General features: G+C 41.7%; 1 protein-coding gene across 1 annotated transcript in view; it reads right to left on the bottom strand.

The window, feature by feature from the left end:
* ELOVL7 (ELOVL fatty acid elongase 7) overlaps positions 1-22,963 on the bottom strand; it is a 73,688-nt gene extending 50,725 nt beyond the window's left edge. Inside the window, exon 1 of the mRNA XM_032404374.1 lies at positions 22,753-22,963. The gene's annotated coding sequence lies outside the window, so the exon portion shown is untranslated. The remainder of the gene's footprint in view (positions 1-22,752) is intronic.
* Between the last annotated feature and the right edge of the window lie 269 nt (positions 22,964-23,232).

Here is a 23,232-nt window from a genome sequence, read left to right as displayed (position 1 = left end):
GCTCAGGGGCACCTGGGTGGCTCAGTTGTTAAGCGTCTGCCTTCGGCTCAGGTCATGATCTCAGGGTCCTGGGATCGAGCCCCGCGTTGGGCTCCCTGCTCAGTGGGGAGCCTGCTTCTCCCTCTCCCACTCCCCCTGCTTGTGTTCCCTCTCTCACTGTCTCAGTCAAATAAATAAATAAAATCTTAAAAAAAAAAGAAAAGAAAGGAAACTGAAGCTCAGAGCAGTTAAGTAACTTGCTCCCGATCACACAGTTATTATGTTGCAGAGCAGGTGTTCAAAATACAACAGGACTCTAGTCTTTGCTCATCCACTATTGCACCCAGCTTTCCAGTGTTGAGGGTGGTAAGAGGAGCAAGACGGCAAAAAAGACTTAGCCAATCAACTAACATTGGTTAGCCCCATAGTAGGCCCTATGCTGGGGATTCAAAAGTGGACCAAAAAAACCACTTCATACCCACTAGGATGACTGTAATAAAAAAGACAGACAATAATTAGTCTTGGCAAGGATGTGAGGGCATTGGAACATTCATATATTGCTGTTGGGATTGTAAAATGGTGCAGTCACTGTAAAAAGCAGTTTGACATGGAGTTACCACATGACCCTACTCCTAGGTATGTCCCTAAGAGAACTGAAAACATGGGTCCACACAAAAACTTGTATCTAAATGTTCATAGCTGCCTTATTTGTAACAACCAAAAAGTAGAAACAACCCAAATGTCCATCAACTGAGCCAATAAATATAATATGGCATATCCATACAACGAAATATTATTGGGCAATAAAAAGGAATGAAGTACTGACTCAGGCTACAATATGGATGAAACTTGAAAACATGCTAAGTAAAAGAAGCAAGTCACACAAGGTCCATATCATATGTTTTCATTTATATGAAATGTCCAGAAAAGGCAAACACATAGAGATGGACCACAGACTGGTAATTTGCTCAGCTGGGGAACTGGAGGCGGAAGTGAGGAGTGACTGCTAATGGCCACTGGGTTTCCTCTGGGGGTAAGGAAAATGTCTTAAAGTTGATTGCAGTGCTGGCTGTACAACTCTGTGAACATACTAACAACCATTGATTTGTGCCCTTTCAATGGGTGGACTGTGTGGTATGTAAATTAGATCTCAGTGGAGTTCTTTTTAAAATGTAGACTAGACAGGGCGCCTGGGTGGCTCCGTCGTTAGGCGTCTGCCTTCGGTTCAGGTCATGATCCCAGGGTCCCGGGATCGAGTCCCACGTTGGGCTCCCTGCTCGACGGGAGGGAAGCCTGCTTCTCCCTCTCCCACTCCCCCCTGCTTGTGTTCCCTCTCTCGCTGTCTCTCTCTCTGTTGAAAAACAAATAAAATCTTTAAAAAAATATATAAATAAATAAATAAATAAAATAAAATGTGAGTAGACAGAGTGCTTGCAGTGCTTGCCCTCTTGGAGTGCATATATAAGTAAACAGTTATACAGCATATGCTCTACAATAGCAATGAGCCTAGAGTGCTTTTGCAGCAAAGAGGAGATTGTAGTTAATCCAGCCTGGTAGCTAGACTCATGGGCAGAGACGAAGAAAGTCTTCCCGGAGGAAGTCATGTCTGAGCAGATCTTTGAAAGGATAAGTAGGAGCGAGGCTGGTGTATCCTGCAGAAATGTAACCTGGGGATATCTAGTAAGAGCAAGTTAACACAGACTAGTCCAGCTGAGACTTTTACACTTGAGATGGCTTGTGGTTCTCCTTACTGCTAACCTCCCTAGTCCACCATACAGAAAAGTCTCAAAAAGGAGTAAAGGTAGACTCAGGGAAAGAAAGTTCAAGTCCCCTAGTGGGACAAATCTCCAAATTCAGGAACAAAATCTAGAAGTGTTGACCACCCACCCTCACAGAGAGGTTAACACAGAGCCAAAAGTCATTGCATGAAGAGGCCTGTCCATATAATAGATGGGGAAAGAAAGACAGGCTGCCTATTTTAGCAATTAGGTGCCACCCTTCAGATAAAAGAAATAATTTAAAATTTATATGGTGAGTAAACTTTAGTAGACTGTGATAGTTCTGTTAAAATTACAGAAGCTGATGTGAAACTAAATGCAAACTGTAAGGCAGAAATCTCTTTAAAATCACAAAAACACAGAGGCACCTGGGTGGCTCCGTTGGTTAAGTGTCTGACTCTTGCTTTCAGCTCAGGTCATGATCTCATGGGTTGTGGGATTGAGCCCTGTGTTGGGCACCGCACGGAATCTGTTAAAGACTTTCTCTCCCTCTGCCCTTCTTCCCCCCTCTCTAAAATAAACAAATCTTAAAAAAAAAAAAAATCTCAAAAACACAGTTGGTTACTCACCGGAATTTTCTAGCACGGCACAGAAGGGTGTGCAGGGTAAAGGTTTTAAAGGACAGAATGACCTCTAGAGAGGAGAACAAGATTAATCAAGCTCTGTTTGCTTTAATTTCACCAATTTTCCCAACTAGCCCTGGAACTCCTAAGCAGAATTACCTACTTGCAACTTTGCTCAATCTTTACTTTGTCTACATATATAAACAATTTTAAATGAATGACTGGGGGATTCTAGTTTATGGACCAGTTTCCTGAGTGTGGCTGGCCTTGCATTAACTCACTTAGGCCCTAAGAACATATTTTTCCCTTCCAAGCACATTAAGTGACTTTGGTATCTAGGTATCCAAATTGGCCAGTTTGAGGGCTGTCCATGGAGACCTCAGACATAGCTTCCAAGAGAAGTGGGTAAAATTACCTGGAAGACCTTACTTTGCTATAGCGATAACTCTTAACACTTAAGTGGAAAATTCAGAGCTGGAGACCCATTTCTTTACTTATCCTAAAACCCCTGTCTTGTGAAAAGCATCACATCGACTACACTGCAGCTAACAAGAACCTAGAGGATCTTAAAAGGGTGTGTGAACTGATAACCTTAGACTCAAAGTGCATACAGAATTTTAAGTGGTGGTCTTTAAATATATTCTAGCAAGCTGATATAATGAACTAAAATTGAGAGTACTTTTTATTATACAATAACCAGCCTACATGACTTCTCCTAACAGATGTGATTTCTAATTGGATTAAAGAATTTCTAACATGTTTTCCCTCTAAATAACCCACATGAAAATACTTGTCATTCTTTAAATGCTTTTGTTCACTCCCTCCTATATGAGAACATAAAACTACAGAAAATACGAGTGAGAGAAAAAAAAAAAAACAACAGCATATATCTAGAATCATAGAGCTGGGGAAGCATTTAAGAATTATCTAAATCTACCCCCTAAATTCAGACAACCAGATGGGCAAATGAGTATTGTATTTTTCCTTTAGCATTGTTCAGAGCAAAGTCAGAAAAGCCTTAGAGAAGTCATCTATCTTTCCCTGAACTTTCCACTGAAAAGGAGGAGCTAAAAATGGTCAAAGCCTTTAGGGTGCTAAAGCAGAGATGGAACAGTGGAGTTACGTTCTAGCCCGGAAGTTACAGTAGTTTTTATTTCAGATCACTGGAGGGAAGAGGCATCTCGGGCAGATCGGCAGCATGTCCTGGAATACTGTGGGCTAATGCCAATCACAAGGCCAGGACCTGTCTGAGTTCTGCCAACTTGCTCTTAGACCTGAGTTCTGGGCAGTTTCAATCTTTCTGAGTCTCTATTTTCTATCTACAAAAACAAGGATAATATACACCCCTCTGAAAGGTTTTGTAAGGATTAATTGCATGGTTAACCTTAAGCACTACATAGGGTAAAGGCTTTACCTTAATAGAGTGGGATCAGTAAGCTAAGATGCACTCCTGGAGGCTAAGAACTGAATGTTATTTACCTGTACCCTAGCATAACCCACACCACCACAAAGTCAATTCTAGACAAATAGGCCAAACTACACCATAATACAATTTTGAAAGAGGGCCAGCCCTGGTCATCTCAACACAAAGCTCTTGGAAAAATGTACAGTGACATTTCAGCTTCTTTGCAAGCTGTGGCACTTTAAATATTTTTTAAAAAATGACCAGTATACTTAGGAATTTAACACATGATTGATATATATTCATTTTACATTATTGGAGAAAATGTAGCTTATTCAGTAAATAATGTTAGGACGAATAGGTAACCAAGTGGAAAAAAAATAAATTGGAATCCATATCTCATCTTATACCAAAATAAATTTCAGGTGCATCAACAATTTAAACACAAAAAATAAAACCATAAAAATATCTGGTGGTTAGGGGAACTGAGTAAAGAAGAGTACATGGAATCTTTCTGTACTAACTTTACAAGTTCCTGTAAATCTGTAATTATTTCAAAATAAAACGGTAAAAAAAATTTAGTGAAACCTGAGGTAATTATTTTTTAATACTGAAACAAAGAATACCTTTCCAATAATGACACAAAACAAAGAAGAAAAAGATGTTAATTAAATATGCCCACCTATGGGGCACCTGGGTGGCTCAGTCGTTAAGCGTCTGCCTTCGGCTCAGGTCATGATCCCAGGGTCCTGGGATCGAGCCCCGCATCGGGCTCCCTGCTCAGCGGGAAGCCTGCTTCTCGCTCTCCCACTTCCCCTGCTTGTGTTCCCTCTCTTGCTGTGTCTCTGTCAAATAAATAAATAAAATCTTTTTTAAAAAAATAAATAAATATGCCCACCTACAATTAAATGTTTATGCATGTCAAAAGCCTAAGCATACAAAATCAAAAGACAAAACAAAGAAAAAATATATGCATCTTATATTCCATCTCATATCCTGAAATGCATGCTTCTCATAAGCTAATTTCCTTAATATATAGGCTACCAGCAAATTAGTAAGAAAAAAGCCAATACTCAACAGAGAAATAGATAAAAGATATGAACAGTTTATAGAAAATGAAACAGAAATGGCGCTAAAAAAACATACAAAAAAGACAACCAACCTTAGTCAGCCATGTGACAAATGCAAATTCAAGCTAGAAAAATAGAAATACCACTTTTTCCTAATCAGATTGGTTAAGACCATAAAGTCTGATGACATATTTTGTTGGCCAAGGTTTGGAGGAACAGTTAGTCTCCTGCATTGCTGATGGGAATGTGAATTGGCACAACCTCTAATCTGGCAGTAACTGTTGCAATACAATTGTTCTATGTGTATGCTTAATATTTGTGTGAAAGATGCACGTACAAGATTTTGTACAACAATCTTTTAATAGCAAAAGAAGTAGAAACTATCCAAATGTCCACCAAGGTGAGACTTCTTAACAAGCTGGTATATTCATACCAGGTAATCCTATGTAGTTATAAAAAAGAACGAAGCAGCTTTACTTATCTGCTATGGTATAACTGCTACAATGTATTATTAATGCCCAGTACAAGACAAATATTTCTTTGTTATATGCATAAAATGTCTCTGGAAAGATCAATAAAAAACTGATAACATTGGTTATTTATTTGAATAAAGTTAAAATTTAAAACAGTGATATATATTTATTAATGTTTCCTACATTTTATGGCCAAACAGAGGGAGTGAACCAAGCAGCAGTGATCATAATTAAATACATTTACTGAGTCCTTGGTACAGGCTTGAGACCACATGCCTAAAAACAGATTATTCACTAAATAGGGACGGTAACATCATCCACACAAGCCAAAGTCATCAGGAGATCACATGGATTTAAGAAAATTTGATGGGAGACGCCAAAATATTGAAAATTAGCTGACACAAATCAGGTGTTATTTATCTTTGTAGCTCAATTTCTTCCTCATTTCCCAAACTAGCACAGATCCTTGAAATAAAGCTCATGAATGAATGAATGACAGAAAGGATAAATGGATGGGGTAGATGGACAGACAGATGGATGGAATGAAAAAACAGATGGGTGATTAGAAGAAAGAATAGAACTGAAGGCTGTGATCTACCTCTGCTCCTATTTCCTTGTGACAGTGGGTAAGACTTACCTTCCTGTACTTCCCTGTACAAATAGGAGGTGCCAGAATGTATAAGTGCTCAAGAACCATGATGATCCCTACATGACTTGATGGATAATTACTAATACGGTCGGCAAAATAATGCTCAAAATAATGCCCCTGAAATGTTCATGCCCTAATCCTTGGAATCTGTGACTGTGTTATACTGCAAAAGGGACTCTACAGATATAATTAAGGTTACAGACCTTAAGGTAGGGAGATTAGCCTGGATTATCCAGGTAGACCCAATGTAATTACATGAGCCCTTATAAACAGAGAACTGTTTCTGGCTGCAAGAAGAAAAAGACAAAAGAGATGTGGCAGAGGAGGAAGGCAAAGAGATTCGAAGCATGAAGATTCAAAGCACCATTGCTGGCTCTGAGATGTAGGGGCCCATGTTTGAGGACTGGAGAGAGGCCCCTAAGCATATCCTCTAGCTGACAGCCAGCAAAGACACAGGGACCTCAGTCCCAACAACATTCTGCCAGAAACCTGAATGAGCTTGGAAACAGATTCATTCTAGAGCCTTCTGAGGAAAGGCCAGACGGCCAGCACCTTGTGAAACACAGAGCAGGGCAATCACCCTTGCCAACCTGGACTTCTAACTTAGAGAAGAAAAGAAAGAAATAATATGAATTTTATTTTTTATTTTTTTAAAGATTTTATTTATTTATTTCAGAGAGAGAGACAGCGAGAGAGGGAACACAAGCAGGGGGAGTGGGAGAGGGAGAAGCAGGCTTCCCGCTGAGCCAGGAGCCCAATGCAGGGCTCGATCCCAGGACCCTGGGATCACGACCTGAGGTGAAGGCAGATGCTTAACGACTGAGCCACCCAGGCACCCCTAAATAATATGAATTTTAAATTTGTGTTGTTTTAATCCACTAAGTGTGTGATGATTTGTGACATGTTAGGCCCTGTGCCAAGTACTGAGGATAGAAAACTGGGTACAGGTTCTCAAGGAGTTCACAAATACAGAAACCCACTGACCAACACAAGGACAGAGGTTAGCACAGCACACTCCAGAGAGCAGGCACTTAACTGGTGCGACCTCCTCAGACAGTTTGCTTATCACTGCTTTAATCCCTTCCCCATTGAAAAAGCCCTTCCCCCAATGAATTAGACCATCAACCTTATCACAAGTCAGAAATTGCAAGCCATCCTAAACTCCACTGACCCCTCAAGACCTGTGGTTTATATCCCCCTAATAATATTTCTCATAAAAGTCCCTTTCCCTACTACTTCCCTCAACCCCTGACTGCTCCTTCCTGATACTGATCATCTCTTACCTGGATTACTTACCTCTCAACTAACTTTCCAGATTCAATAGCCATCATTTCCCATAATCCACCTGAGCCATCTCTCAAGAATTAAATTGATCATGCTGTGCACCTTCGAAGATGGCTTACAAGAAAAAGTGTAACTCCTTAGCTACCCTTAGCAATGCTTCTAAATTCCAGTAGGGCAAAAACTGTCTCTCCTTGGCTTCTAATCCCAGGGCCTAGGAAGGATCTGCTACATAGCTGACTCTTAGAAGGTAAGTATTTGTTGAGTTAATAAAATCAACCCCTGACTCCAGCCTCATCCCTAACCTTATAGCGGCCCCCTTGCACTATGCACCTACTACGACAGACTTAGCAGTCCCAGGCTGCTCCAATGGCCCTGACTCTATGCTTTAATTTTTCCTCGTGGCTAAAAAGCCAGGTTCCTCTAGCTCGTAAGGAGATCTCATTTTTTTTTAAAGATTTTGCCCTTCTCTGATAGGATTTCCCCTGCCCTTACAGCTCAACCAATCAGGAAAAGTGTCTGGTCTCTTCTGAGCCCCTGATGTAAGCTGTCCCCTCTTCTACCATTGCATTGACAGCAACCCTCTAGTGCAATGCTACTCAAAGGTGGCCTGTGGACTGGTGCTAATGCACAAATGGCTTATTACCTGTCTGGATCGAGCTAAGTTCAGAAATCAAATGTAAGCATTTAGAAATGTTTATGGCAATTGGAATTGCAGTGACATCCAAGTATGTAATACTCGCTAAACAAGATATAGACCAGTTTGGGTGTTGCTGGATTTGTGTGGTGAGTCACATGTGGCGCAAACTGCATTTTAATCATGTGCAACAAGACCTGATTGGTCCACTGCCACAGATAGTCTGAAAAGCATTGCTCTAATGCGCTCAGTCAGGTATGTTCTCATCTCCCACTTTCTGGGATGTTATTGGCTGCCTAAAACAATGCAGTTGTCCAATAGATATCAGTGAGTAAATCAATAAGGACATGAATGATTAGAGACTTCCTGAAAGACATGAGATCTAAGCTACTTTGGTAAAACCTTAAGTATGTTTACAGTGAGACGAAGAAACAGAGATTCAGCAACAAAAGCTTCAATTTTTCTAGCAAAGTAGGAAGTGAGGCCAATTGCTGAGAGTTTATAAAATCAGGTTCAGTGAGGTGGTTCTGGAGAGCATGGGAAGGATAGGATAGCTTTTGAGAGGAATGGAAAAATGAAATCCTTCAAGGACAAATCTAAAGCAGTGGTACTCAATCTTGGTTGCATAATGGAATCACCTGGAGATTAAGAAATACTGATGTTTGAGTTCCACCCCCAAATTTCAGATTTACTAGGCCTTGGCAGCTAAGGCATTGGGTTTTTTAAAACTCCCAAAGGCTTCTGTCATGCAATTAAGGTTGAGAGTCACTGAGTGGAAGGATGAGGTAATTGGAGGTCAGAGTTAAACTGAGACTGGAAACCATGAACTGATAGATTCATCATTCCACCCAATTTTCTGCAATACTGTTCAGCTGCCTGGATATATGCGCAGAGGACGACTGGAGGGTCAACTTGGAGTGGGTGCTTTGCCAGATACATATGAAAGTGAAACTGAGGGAAAACTAAGGTCTCTCTGAATGTGAAGAGAGGGAGGTGTAGGACAGCTGAAGGGAGCGTCACTATGGTTGGAAGAGGCGTCAGTATAGTTATTTCTTCTTGACACATGTTCAGATGATAAGGCTGAGAGAATGGCTATGAAAACAAGTGGCCCCAGTGCTGTAGACATGATCACAGATGGGTCAGACAAGGAACTCTGCCTGACAAAGCTACTCACACGCTGGATTTTTGAAGTCTCCCAGCGTGACAGTAGATGTGGGGATGGAGAGGTGGACAAGTCAGATGCTAAAATCCACAATGCATTATTGGACTAAAGAGGAAAATGATAAACAAAGAGGATTAAGAGATGCAGGGCGCAGAGAGCCTGAGAGGGAGACATTCAGAAAAGGAGAGTTTTGTTTTGTTTTATCATGGAAATGAAAAAGTAACAGTTTGATTCAGATGTGGCAACGGGAAGAGAGGGAAATTCTGGCCAGTCTCCCTTAATACGTTTCAATATGGGAGAAAGCATCCATTTCTCTCACCTCTGCATCAAACCTATCAGGAAATCCTGACAAATGTCTTCCTAAATATATTCTAGAATCCACTCATTTTTCATTCCAACTGTGGTCCAAACCACTGTCATCCCTTACCTGATTTACTACAATAGCCTCTTAACTGGTCTTCCCAATGTCACCTTTGTCCTCCTTCAACGTACTCTTCACTAGAGGAAACAAAACAAAATAAAAAATACCCAAGTCCTATCACTTCTCTGCCTAAAACATGCCAATGTCTTTCTACCTTACAACGGGGCATCCGGCGCTCCACAATCTGGGCCCTGACAACCTCTCTGACCTCCCGTCCTTCCCACTTCTTTTCTTAGCTTCAGCCACATTGGGTTCCTTGTCCTTCCGTGAACACATCAAGAATGCTCTTGCCTCGAAGCATTTGAAACCACTACCCCCACCACTTGGAATTTTCTTCTTCAAGATATCTGCCATGGCTGTGGCTTTCCTTCTGTCAGATCTCTGCTAACACGTCACCTTCAGCACCTTACTACTATGTACTTCTCTATCTTTATTGCTTTATTCTTCTCCCTAGCACTTTTTAACATTGTTTATCTGTATCTCACCAATATTCTATATTTATCTGTTTGTGTGATCCCCCCACTCCTCCATAACACTCTAGAATATAAGCTCTTCAGAGGAAGGGATCTTTATCCATTTTGTGCATTGCTGCTTCTCTAGCACCAAGACAGTACCTGAGATGTGGCAGACACTCAAATATCTGTTGAGTGGGTGAATGGATGAACCTTCTCCTGCAGTGTAGGGACATGGGGTAGGGAGAAAGAGCCATATTCAGTTATGCATGGAAGGTGATGGGACTGAGGACTGAAGAGAATTTGTAAAAACAATGGAAGATGGTTTCAAAGGATAGTAGACAGAGATGAAATTGTAGTTAACAGTAGGAGACAACAGAAAGGTTGTAATACCCAGTAAGGGGTTTCTCTTTTAGGCCATAACTGAGAATCACAAGAATGAGAGGAAGAGTGGGAGTCAATTGGTCTCCAATTACCTTGCCTTTCAGACAAACCAGAATTGGCAATAACAGATTCAGTCCAGGTAGGAAGAGGGATAGGGCAGGAGCCCCATTAGGGGAGGGAGATGGTACCCAGAGGTGGGTCATGTGGATTGATGAATCCTAGAGAACACAATAATCATACTTGTCTTTCCCATTACCTATTTAAACATGGGGAAAGTATTATACAATACATAATAATACACATCCATGAGATATATAGATAAGCCGATAAAAGGAAGAAAAACAAGTGGTCCCAAAGAAACTGTGAATAAGAAAAGTAGCCAATAGTAAGATTAAATTACTTCATCCTGCTTTTCTATTTATGGGTGCAATTCATTTATTCAGCCTTATCCACTGGAATACAGTGTTCCATGGAAGTTAACATTTTAGATAACAGAAATGCTTATCTGTAGGTGTACTTTAAAAAGTACTTCTGGAAAAAAAAAGAAAAACATCTTTTGAAAGATGACAATCATTTTATACACTGCACTTGCCTGGATGATTTGGGGCTATTACGGAGAGCAGTGGTATCATAGCAGTGCCCTCTGTGACTACTAGGGCTAGAGCTCTGATCTTTGCCCTACACTAACAATTTCCAAACTGCCAAGCATTTCAAACACCTGCATCTACTCTGAGTAGATTTCCTGTCTCCTCCCTATCAGCTGGTTAGCCACCACACTTGGCTTGTTACCAGCATTCCTGTTTCTATAAGATCATACTTATTCTCATTTGCTGTCCCTAATCTGCTATGGGACAGGAAATAAAATAACCAATGACGTTGGAATATTTAAAATAATGCTAAATAGACTATGATTAAACACCAGAGGCTCTCCCTACGGGTCAAATACAGAGTTACTCAATGGGCTTCAGGACACAGCTTCCTCTGCTCGGGGATGATTTCTCTGCTTTCCTACTGATTTCCAACAGCATTTTAGGTACTGAAGCTTCATGATAAATGTCCTCTGAGTTAGCAGGCTGTTCCTGTATCTACACAACCTTCTTCATTCAGTTTTAATAAAATGATTACTATTAAGGTGTCTCAGTTTTGTTTAACAAATTAAAAACTAATATAGAGATAGGACAAGATTTGCATTTATTCCATGTCTGCAAAAGACATCTCCAGTTGAGGACGAAATCTATAATTCGGGTTTTTAACCAGAGAAAAGATTTTCCCAAGGAAAGTGCAGTTACACGGAGACATATTTATTTAATGCATAATGTATATAAAATATATTTGTAATAAAGATATCATTCCTAAATAGCATTACTTAATTTTTAGGTAAAATAATTTTGGTACGAAAGATTCCAGAAGCAACAACTTACACTAATATTTCCCCCCACTATTTATCTGGACAGAAAAATATAGCTTAGTTCAATATTGTCTCAGTGTGAGCTTTCCAGCTATAGCCCTTGCAAACAACAGCCCAGGATCAGCAAACAGAAATGGCAGGTAATACAAGATAAGAACAATAACTGCCCTATAAAAGTGGTCATGGCGAATATTTACAAATGTATTTCTAGGGAAACAAAAAAAGACTTTTCTTCCTAGTTAGTTTTACATGAAATACTTAAATAACTTCCATGGATTCTCCTCCTGGTGGGAGAGGAGGGAGGCAAGGGAGAAATTCTAGTTCTTCTGGCTTTAGCTACCATTGTGAGTTTTAACCACCTGATTTGTGAAATATCTCACAAGTACAAATTCTAACTGCCCCACCATAAAGGAATTGCCTGGAAGAGCCTACCTTGGTTAAAAGTCTCAAATTCTACAAATGGGCTTGTTCACTAACCTGCAATGATTACCAATGAATAGAAATGAAGAAATTTCCAGAATCTCAAAGCATTTCCCAACCCAGTTTCCCCGAGACCAATTTGGGCATCTGAATCCACCCATGTTTCTAGGCTTGGAACCTTGACCTCCTATCTTTCCCTCATCCAGATCTTCTTTCCCACTTTTCCTGCACTATCTCTGCCCTTCTCAGTCCATCAAGGCTTTGTGCTGCTTCAAGGGAATCAAGCTCCCCCATTTTATACCCTAGTTTCATCTCCACTGACAGTGTGACAAGCCAGCAACCCGAATTGCCCAACTCAGAACACTCTGACCAGGTCTTTTCTCTTTTCAGAACTCTCTAGCAGTATGTAATGGAACTTTGAACCAAGTTGGAATTCCTGATCATAGACTAGATTAACTAGACCCCACTTATCCTTTACCCTCCCCTCTCACTCTGATTCCTAATCAAATATTCTCTGGGCCAAGTAAATGTTCTTGCTGTTCCCCGAATTCTCTCTGATAAACCCTCACAATAATTGAAACAGATATAAATTATTCAGAGATTCTCAGGATTTTGCCCTTTTCTTTAAAAGTTATCATGTACCTTTAAGAGCATAAAAATTATTATTTTATTATAAGGTGTAATAATTGTAGTAATTTTTTAAGTCCTTATCTTTTGAAGATACACTGAAATATTTACAGATGAAATAAGATTAGTCATGAGCCTGGGTGATGTGTTCATCCAGTTCATTATATTATTCTCTCTACTTTTATAAATGTTTGGAAATTTCCTTAATATGAGTTTTCTTTAAAGGAAGAAATAAAACTTCCATGTTGCAAATGCTTGTAAAGGTTTATTTTTTTTTTAAGTATACCAGATGACTCTTATTCTTCACTTAAATAGCTGTCAATTCTTTTTCCTCAAGAAAAACTTCAGCGTTTTAAAAATGCCTTTAAGAGGCTGCAAAGCAATTTATCAAAATGTTAGCAATGGTAATTTCCGGTTGGTGGGATTATGCATGAGGTCTGTTTTTTGTTACAAGTTTTTTGGTTTTGTTTTGTTATCTTTTGTTATGTTTTTCAATCTAAAATCAGCATATACTATTATGATAGTCAGAAAATAATCTGATTTTTCTGATTATATGAAAGTATGATTTTTCACAGTAGACACAGAAAAATATACTTTATATTTGCCATGAAAAATAATAATGAAAAACATGAACATGAAACTCCAGTTATCTACAAAATGGCCTGTAGTTTGACAGCAGGATGGAAAGGGTGAGTTCTGATGGTCACTGGGGAAGTGCGTGCTAGAGAAGATAATTCTGGAATGATAGAAAGATTGGTAAGATTATGGACTCATTTTGGCAGGACAGTCTTATTGACTAACACAAGTGAGGGCTCATAATGGACCCGCTAAGAGCAAATGGCCCAAAGGAGTCAGGCATTTCTGGGAATGTGATACACAGTATCATATAGGATTTTCATTTTAAGCTTGGTTTGGGCAGGGTCCATGACTGAATGCTGATATGTAGCTATATTTTTGTTTTCTCTTTGCTTTTTTGTTTTTGTTGTTTTGTTTTGTTTTGCTTTTTTTAGGTGAAGAGGGAGATAGAAGAGAGGAAAAGTTTCTCTCCAACCTTGAATGAGAGGAAATACTTCATGTGTTTTTGACTCTTTGGGCCCCAACGTCATTCTCTCCTCCTCCTCCTTCCCCACATCATTTTATTTTGTGCAGAACTATTTGCCCATTCTCTATGTGAGACCAAGCTGAGAGGCTCTCAAAGACCTTGCTCAGAATTGCAACTGAGACTGAGAATCAGTAACAGAAACTGCAAGGTCCTTGGGGGAAGGGACCACATCTCCACTCATTTATTCAATAAATATTTGAACAACCTACTATGTACCAAGCACCATTCTCCACACTAAGGATACAGCAAGATCTTTATTTTCATGCAGTCTACTTGTATGGGAAGATACACAAGCAAACAAAGACAAACACAAACATAAATAAGACAAATAGTGGTAAAAGTTCGGAAGAAAATGAAACAGAACAGAGTGATACAACAGGGTCCCCAAGGGCAGAGAGCTGCAACAGTACATGCGTAGTCAGAAAGAGCTAGAACATTTGAGAGGATCTGAAGGGCAAGCGGTCCTAGAGAAGACAACGAGGGCAAAGCCCTGGAGGCAGGAACAAACTCACTAAGTGGAACAGAAAGCAGAGCACAAGGAAGAGAGTGATGCTGGATGCCTCAGGGGCCTGGACACGCAGGGTCTTGAGGCCTCAGTCAAAGAGCGGGGTTTTATTCTAGGTCCATCTCGGGAAACCACCAGAGGTTTTTTTGTTGTTGTTGCAGATTATTTATTTTCCTTTTTTAAACTTATGGTAAAATACACATAACAAAATTTACCATCCTAACCATTTTTAAGTGTATTATTCAGCAGTATTTAGTATATTCATATTGTTGGTGCAAACACAGCCACCATCTCTCTCTAGAAATCCACATCTTGCAAAATTGCAACTCTCATCAGAGGCTTTTGAGCAAAGTAGTGACAGGATCTTTTAAGCAAAGGAGTGACAGGACTTATGTTTTTAAAAATTAACTTGGTTGCTCAGTAAAGAATTGATTGTAGTGAGACAGAAGGATTAGGAGTTTACTGAAGTAGAGAGATTCAGGATACGTTTTGTGGACGTAGCTGACACAGTTGCTGCTAATTTGGATGTGGGCATAAGATAAAGACAGAAATGAGGAGAGAATGTGACTTCCCTATGTTTACAACTCCAGTGTCCAGCCCATAGCAAAGAGGCAATGTTCAGTTCGTAAAAAAGTAGAAGCCTTTATTCCCAGAGAGTTAGGACAACAGAAATGAAAACTACCGTGCATGCTGGAGATGATATCTACTACCTTATGAAGTGGTAAGAGCAGGGTCACCTGGGTGGCTCACTGGGTTAAGCATCTGCCTTGGGCTCAGCTCATGAGCCCAGGGTCCTGGGATCAAGCCCTGCATCAGTTACCCCACTCAGTGAGGAGTCTGCTTCTCCCTCTGCCCTTCCCCCTGCTTGTGCTCTCTCTCTCTCTCTCAAATAAATAAATAAAATATTTTTTTAAAAAGTGGTAAGAGCATGGGCATATGGGCACTAGGGTTCAGAATAAAATGGATCTGATGCCCAGTTCTGCTACTAATCACTTGACTTAGGGCACATTACTTAACATCTATACTGCATCAGTTTCCTTGTCTAGGAAATGGGAACAATATAACCTTCCCAGTAGGGCTGCTATGAAGATTAAATGAGATAAGGCATATGTAAAATGTATTCCAACGGCTGGCATATAGCAAGTATTCAATAAATGCTATTACTATAAAAATGTACTTTAATTTTTTTCCACTTTACAAGTTTGGTCTTTTTCCACTAACTTGTTATAATGCTTCAGAAAATACTTATTATACTTCTAAATAGTATTTGAATCTAGAATAAGTTACACCCTGCCTAATTCAACTTGTCCAGCTTAGTAACACTAAGAAATTTATTAAGTTTAATAGACTCTAGCTAATACTATACTATAGAATTTTTTTTCAATTTTTGCTTTCAATTTTTATGGAAGTCACTTAAAGGAGGTGGAAATCAGCCCTCGGATCTACATACTGGTTCACATTATTAAAATAAACTTGAATGTTATATGGGTGCTAAAAGCCTAATTTAAAACAAGAAATATGAATTATGTGCCATTAGCGTGATATGGTAAGCAAAGAAAAAAAACATTTCCATGTATCCTGCTTCTCACGTTCCCAATGGCAAAGTTTTCCTTTGTTAATGTAGGCCCACAGAATAACAACAGAGGCAAACGCTGTGACTGCTCACCATGCTATGGCATCAACTATTACAGTCAGACTAAGAGCAGCAGGAATTTTGACTGGTTCTGGTTGGTTAATCAAAAAAAACTGTCTGGGGCTTGAGCGTCTGATTCTTGGTTTTGGCTCAGGTCATGATCTCAGGGTTGTGGGAAAGAACCCTACATGAGGCTCCGTGCTCAGCGTGGAGTCTGCTTAGGATTCTCTCTCCCTTTCCCTCTACCCCTCCCGCCATGGATGTACTCTCTCTCTCAAATAAATCAATCTTTAATAAAAAAATTTGTTTAAAGAATCAAAAAACTGTGCATACCCCATAAACATTTACTTTACCTTAAGACATATATTAATTACCCAATTTCCTAAAGTAATTCCAACATTTTCCTTGAAGAATTCCTCCCCCCAATTTTTCTTATACAAATCAGTCAGAATTTATCTTCTACAATTTCCAGTTTTAATTTTCTAAGTGGACTGAAACCTAAAAAACAAAGACAATAAACTTGTAAAGTAAGGGCAGGATATTTTCTTTCAAATGTTCACAATTTTCTCTCTAATCTTTCACAGTTTTCCTGCCCACTTCTTTTTTTTTTTTTTTTTAAAGATTTTATTTATTTATTTGAGACAGAGAGAATGAGAGAGAGAGAGCACATGAGAGGGGGGAGGGTCAGAGGGAGAAGCAGGCTCCTTGCTGAGCAGGGAGCCCGATGCGGGACTCGATCCAGGGACTCCAGGATCATGACCTGAGCCGAAGGCAGTCGCTTAACCAACTGAGCCACCCAGGCGCCCTTCCTGCCCACTTCTTTTAGTTGCTCACTTTTATGGACTCTTTCTAAAGAATTCAATATTCCTTTCACAGAAACAATACTCTTTCCTTTTGCACTTGCATTTCACAGATTTACACAACCATTACTGGTATTTAAATGATCTCATCACAATAACAAGTGTAACTGGCACCAACAGGTTTATGATAAATACAACAGACTGCTGTTGAGCCAGTAACCCAGCAGGGATCAGGCTACTAGCAGCCCCTGTTCACCAGGCCTGGCTGCACTCAGTCTGCTTTAAGGGGAAATGAAGAGTATAGGCTCAGCTCATTGGGTCAACCTGTTAGATGTCAAGAGGACTGTCCTTTATTAGGATAAACCAAATGCAATTGCCAACATCTAACTGTCTTTTACCCAGAGAAATGGCAAGTGCCTATGTCCAACCTATTTTTTAAGAAACATGAGCTACATTTAATGTTAAGTATTATCTACTACCTATTTATTTTTCTCCCTTTGAACAATGAATAGTACTTCCTGCAACGTTATTTTTAAAATTCCACTCTACATTTACTCAGGAACTCATTCTAAGCTGCTGAATAATCGGTATCTGGACTCTGGTTTCCTAGGAATGTTACTTCTACCTCCTATCTTTCTTCACGTTAACGTCACACCTGTTAGAATTTCAGAGGCCGAAGGTATAAGCAGGTGCCTTCTAACTAACTGAATGAAAACAGCAGAGAGATTAAAATGTGAGGTCAGCACTAGTTTGTTTGTTTATTTGCTTGCTTCTGGGACACAAACCACTGTAACCCACAGGAACCAACACAGCACTGTCTGCCTAGGGAAGGCAGGAAAAAGATAAGAAGGGGAGTGGGCAGAGAAGCCCCTGGACAGACCTAGGATAAGTCATTCTTAAATATGAGCACCCTTTACTGTCCTTATTCTGTCCTTGTTCTATCATTTGATTGTAATAAACAAACAAATACATCCCAAATGTGCTATTAAGACAAAACCCAGACATTTGGGACAGAAAGGAGAATGGGCTGCATTTACATAAGGAACTACTAGCCAAACCCTCTTTTTCTAGTTCTCCCATTTCTACCACTGACCCTAAACAATCTAAATCAGGCTTATCTTTAGGGTTGCCCTTATGCCCTCACCAAACTACCACACGATATCAGAACCCTAGTGTGTCTTACACCCTCTAAAATATAAACCCACAGAGTTAGTATGCAGAGTGTGAAGAGCTTAAACATTGCAGTTTTACCTGGGTTCAGATCCTGGCTGCATACTTTCAACCGTGTATGCTGAGCACCTTGTCTGCTTTCTTCACCTGAGCACCTTTCTTCACTTTTCTGCACCCATGTGTACTACGAGAATCATGGTACAGACCTTGCCAGCCTCAGAGGATTCATGAGAAAATGCCTGTAGAGTGCCTTGTTGCAACTATCATGATACCTAAAAAGATGCCTAAATATTCACCAATAGAAGACTGAAAACTTAAATGCAAGCTTGAGCATTTTATAAACATGTGGCACACGGACAGTCATAAAAGCTTATTTTCTGTTCCAAAATTGTTATGCCAACAGAGCATAATCAAGATATCTAATGTAAACACTGAAAGTGGCTGTCCCTTTCAAAGAGAAACAAACTGTGAGCTGGCTATCAGGTAGAGAAGAGAGCGAGCGAGCCTCCACCAGGAGGAGGAGAGGTTTCAGAAAGGTGAGGATACAAATGCCAGAGGGATACTTTTAAAATTCAAATGTGAACAGGCCCCTCACCTCCTTGCATGTCTCCAAGGGCTGCCTGGCTGCCCGCAGATTTTAGGAGAAAATCCAAATGCTTCAGGTGAAACAAGGCTCTCAGCAAACTGCAGGCCTAGACAACCTGACCTCACACCCTCCTCTGCACCCTCCGCAAGGCATCTGTCTTCTCTCAGCCTCAATCAGATTTCCTGCCCTCACCTCATTTCTCTGCTGCCCTAACTCCCACTCTTTCTTCTTTCGGCTTAGGAGGGCGCTTATGCCTCCCTTCTTCCACTTGGCTTCCCCAACACTGTGTTGCTCATAGTTGATCGCACTGCACTGGAATTGTTTACCTCCCTGAAACCCTGGCCATTCTGCTGATCACTTTGCCTGACACAAAATGGGCACTCATTTAAATGTCTGTGGAATAGGCAACTTCCGAAAACTCCCTAATTTCGGCTAGATTTAGTTCTATAACCTTATATCAGAGAGGACGAAGAAGCTAGGCTGCTGTGTTCAAAGGCTGTGAGGCTGCTTCTCAAGATGGATGAAGGTTTTGTATTTCACATGGCAGACTTGTATGTTATATGTGATATGGTAACTTAGTTCATTTGAGTAATAGCCTGTTTAGAAGTATTTTTTTTAAAGTTCTATTTTTTTTAAAGATTTTATTTATTTATTTGACAGAGAGAGAGAGATAGAGCAGGAACATAAGCAGGGGGAGTGGGAGAGGGAGAAGCAGGCTTCCAGCCGAGCAGGGAGCCCGATGCGAGGCTCAGTCCCAGGACCCGTGGATCATGACCCCAGCCGAAAGCAGACACTTAACGACTGAGCCACCACCTGGGCGCCCCTGTTTAGAAGTATTTATGGTGGTGCGGCTACTTCTATCATTAACCAAACAGATAATTCTACTTCCCAATGTAATATGTGCTTTTAATACATTTAAATTAGGAATAATTGGAAATCTCGATTTTTTAGAAGATCAGTCTTATAAAATGCTAAATTTGCATTCACTTTCAACTTCTTCATAACTTGTGGGTGGTCCAAATTGGATGAGTGACAGAAACACATCTAAGATATACTCCTCTCTCAAAATGTATTTATGGCAGGCTTCTTTCCATGCTATATGATGTGTTAGATTAAAATTCAAGGTTAGTTCTCAATTTAACATGCTAATATACAAAGTCTCCAAAATTATTTGTTTGGTAAATAGCATTCTTCTATATCCTAAAACTGATGTTTGCGCACACAGCACACCAAGGAGAATAATTGAACAAATTAGGAAAAGTCCTATTTCTTCCACTCAACTACCAATGATTTGAGGACAAGGATTTTCTTTTATGTGCATTCCAATGTCTGACATAAAGAAACAAACCCCAATTCATAAAGTGACATAACTGCAAAGGTAACTATTACTGTAAAAGGTTGTTTATAATTGTTGCTGATACACCTGTTCAACAGTAGAGGATAGAGTAGACATTACAACTGCTGGAATATAACACAAACAGTAGGAGTTTTGCAAATCATATTTGGAAATCAGAAGGAAACATTAGCTAATAGTTAGAAAAAAATGGAGAGAGACAAAGGCAAAATCGCAAAACATCCACTGTGGTAGAATTACACTCAGTGGGTCAAAACTCTCTTTGGTTCCCTAGTCTCACTTTAGGCACCTCCTTGGTTTTCTCTTCTCCTCACTTCAAATGTCGGCAAACCTCCTGACACCTCCTCTTGGGACTAGTCCAGGCTCACATCACCTTTACAGAGCTTTTGGGAAAAGGCTCCTATTAGGCATGTCTGCACTCTCATCCCACTATCATCACATCTCCTGCCAGAATAAGACAGTCATTCTCCTGCTAAATATGTCTACTGTTGGTCATCTCTTCATTTGTGTTTTATGCATTTTTATGTATACGTTATATTTTGAAATTAAAGATGGCTTTTTTTTTTTTGTAAGTTACTGTGGTTGGTTTTACGTCTTGTTTTGCTAAGGTAAGATTAGGATTCATAACTATCGACCGATATGGTCCTACAGCTACATTACTAACTGTAATGCTTAGCCAGGATAACTGGATTCCTCTCCGCAACAGTCAGGTCAGCAGAGGCTTTTCTCCTCTTCCACAATGTCTGCCAGCTACTCCAAGTCTTCCATTGCAAACTCCTTAACACCCTTTGAAATCTGGCTTAAAATTTTCAAAACAGTTTCTACCATCATCAAGCACACCTGTGTACTACCTTAATTCATATTGCATCATATCCTGCAAACATTTACCAAGCAACTACTACATGTAAGGCCTGAAGATTTAATATCCTAAGCTGTTTACATTACCCAACAGGAGAAAAAGACAAACAATAGGTGATAAATCACAGGGAGACTGGGGAAGAAGGGTCAGGGAGGATAAGGTTCAATGAAAGCTAGAAGAAGAGACAAGGTAGAAGTTGAAGAGATATCAAGATTCGGAGAGAGGTGACATGAGACAGGACCGCTGAGTTTTGCACCTGAGTGACTAGGATGATGATGGGGCCCCTGACATAAATGATGTTAACCAGAAATGCTTTGAGGCAAAAGAGGGCAAGTCCACAAGGAATATTACAATAGAAACTGACAGATGTTACTAGAAAACTAAGTAAGACACATGAAAAGCACAGGATCTTAAGTCACATAACTAGAGGTGATAACTTAAGTAACAGAGTTCTGCGAAATCTCTCAAAATAAATAATGATAAATAAATTAAAATTAAAAAGAACCTAAACTAGTACAAAACCACACAAGAGGGATATGAGAATGAGAACCTGGTCAGTGATGCTTCCAAGAGCTCAGGTCAAGACTTTAGGAAATAAGGAGGAAGAAAGGAGCGCTACGTGAGGCAGTATGCACAGTGGTTGGTCCAGGGCCCCTGAGTTGGAATCCCTTCCTGCTACTTGTGTGATCTTGGGCAAGTTATGAGGTATCATCCGTAAAATGAGGATAACATAATCCTTTAACCTCACGGGATCATTGCGAGGATTAGGAGTTAATGTAAGTTCTTAGAACAGTGCCCATCACATAAACACTAAATAAATGCCTGCCTTTGAGAGGAAGAGATTTTTCTAGTCTTCGGTGACCTTGGGGAGAACAATTTCTGGCCAGTAGTAGGAGCAGAAATTACGAAGTAAGGGAATTAGTAAGCCCGTGAGCAGTAAGAAGCCAGAGGCAATCACAAAGTATGGATGATTCTTTCACAGCAGTTGAACGATAAATGGGAGTTGTGAAACAAAAAGTAATCTGCGAGTATGGGGATAAGTTAAGATGCTTTCCGAGGGGATATCTCAGCAAGAGGGGAAAGGCTTGGCTCGCCAAAACTATTCTTCAGTTGGCGTGGGACGTGTTTCCCCAACCCCACAGGGAGCTGTTCGGGGGCAAGACCCGATCCTTCCTGTCCCGGCTCCCCAGGGAGCTCGAAGGAACGCTCGCTCCGCATCCGGTAAGTTTAAATCAGCGCTGACTGATGGGGGCGGGGTGGGGGGGGGCAATTTCCTAACCAACGATACCTTGGAAGATGAAACAACAGGCTTTCCCATCTCCATCTCCAGCACGACCTGTTCTACGGCTCAGTACTCATCACCCTTCTCAGCCAGGGGCAGTCGCCGGGACACAGTGCAGCTCAGGGAGCCAAAGAAGCAGCGCCACGCTGCGAGAGCAGCCCCCACCCTCCAAGTTCATTCCGGCCTCGAGGACACAAAAGCGCCCCAAAGGGGAAGGAAGCAGAAAGAAAGGGGCTTGGGAATTTGGGGGAGAGGGAGGCTAGCGAAGCCAGATCCCGGAGCTGGGGAAGTGACCTCCGTGGCCAAGGTCGAGCAGGTCCTTCTCCCAGTCCCACCAGCGAGCCCTCCCGCCCGGAGTAGCAGGGCCCCCGCCCCGCGGGAGCGCTCGGGGAGGCTCAAAGCCCCGGGGCGGCCCGGGAGCACCGGCCCTTTGGGACGCCGGGGCGTCGGGGGGCTCCCAGGGAGAGCGCAGGTGAGCGCGGCGGCCCGCCCTCCCTCGGGAAGGGCCTTCGCCCTCCGCACCTACAGGCCGTGGTGCAAGAACTTCCGAAACGCCTCCCCACAGCCCGCGGAGGGCCTGGCCAGGCTCCCGGGTCTCCCGCACCCGGATCCCGCTGCCCGCCCGCCGCGCCCAGGTCACTCCATCCGGCTGCTCCGCACCCCTGCCGACGGGGTTTTTCTCCCTTCCCCCCATCGCTTCTCCGCGCCCTGGAAAAGTTTAGCCCCAACCCACGGGCTTGGAGTCCCGCACTCACCCCGAGGGGAGCGGAGACGAAGCGGCCGGCGCGCGCGGGAGCAGAGGGCAGCGGCGGGCGGCGGCGCGAGCGCGGAGTTCCTCACAGCGGCCCCTGCTGCCCCAGCCGCCGACCGAGCTGGAAAAGGGTAGGAGGCCGCCGGGGTGTCACCTGCCAGCTCTCCCACCCCGCCGCGTGACGCCGCGCAGCACCGCCCCCGCCCGCCGCCAGGTACCCGCGAGGGGCGGGAGGGAGGAGCCAGCCGCTCTCCCGGGAGCGAGCGCCCCGCCTCCGCCCGCCTCCGCCCGCCTCCGCGCCCCGACCCCCGGACCGTGGCCCGCTGCTTTGGGATATGGGTTCTGTCCTTTGGACTGTTAATTTCTTTCTCATCGCCCCTGCCATCACCTGAGGTCATCTGGAGGCGTAACGTAAATAGTGTGAAAGTTGTCGTCATGCATGACTCAGGAATGAATTGTAGAAAAATGTGAAAGGAGGAAAACC

Source organism: Phoca vitulina, unplaced genomic scaffold, assembly GCF_004348235.1.
Source record: "Phoca vitulina isolate PV1807 unplaced genomic scaffold, GSC_HSeal_1.0 scaffold6, whole genome shotgun sequence".
Lineage (NCBI taxonomy): Eukaryota > Metazoa > Chordata > Mammalia > Carnivora > Phocidae > Phoca > Phoca vitulina.
This window is presented reverse-complemented; position numbering and strand designations above follow the sequence as displayed.